Source organism: Egretta garzetta, unplaced genomic scaffold, assembly GCF_000687185.1.
Source record: "Egretta garzetta isolate BGI_Z169 unplaced genomic scaffold, ASM68718v1 scaffold215, whole genome shotgun sequence".
NCBI classification, from domain to species: Eukaryota; Metazoa; Chordata; class Aves; order Pelecaniformes; family Ardeidae; genus Egretta; species Egretta garzetta.
Window position 1 is genome coordinate 7,330,834 of NW_009259719.1, and position 369 is coordinate 7,331,202.

At 66.1% G+C, this 369-nt stretch overlaps 1 protein-coding gene across 1 annotated transcript in view; it reads right to left on the bottom strand.

Annotated features, from left to right (window-relative positions):
• The window catches only part of CACNA2D2 (calcium voltage-gated channel auxiliary subunit alpha2delta 2), a 209,305-nt gene that overhangs the window by 4,765 nt on the left and 204,171 nt on the right, over positions 1 to 369 (bottom strand). The window lies entirely within an intron of this gene.

The window sequence follows — 369 nt, forward strand, 5'->3', positions numbered from 1 at the left end:
CGGCACCATGCAGGTGCTTGGCAGCCATATCTGTACCCTTTGCGCAGATAGTCCGGTGCTGGGTGAGACCTGGCCAGCGGAAGTAGGCACTTGCCCATGGGCATCGCTGGCCCTGAGCCCCTCCTGGGATGGGCACTGCAGGGGGTGCCGTGTTCCCTCTCTGGTCTGGGACCACCCTGAGTGCAAAGCCCTGGCCCCACTGATGCTGGGGACAGCTGTGACCCCATCAGTCATCGCGAGGCCCTAGCCGGATGGCAAGGGTTAGTGCCACCCTGGGGTGCTGGGAACCCCCCAGCCTCAGTGGTGTGGCTGCAGGCAGTGTCGGGGGGCTGAGGGCTCCCCCTGCTCATGTCCCCTCTGCCGAGGGGT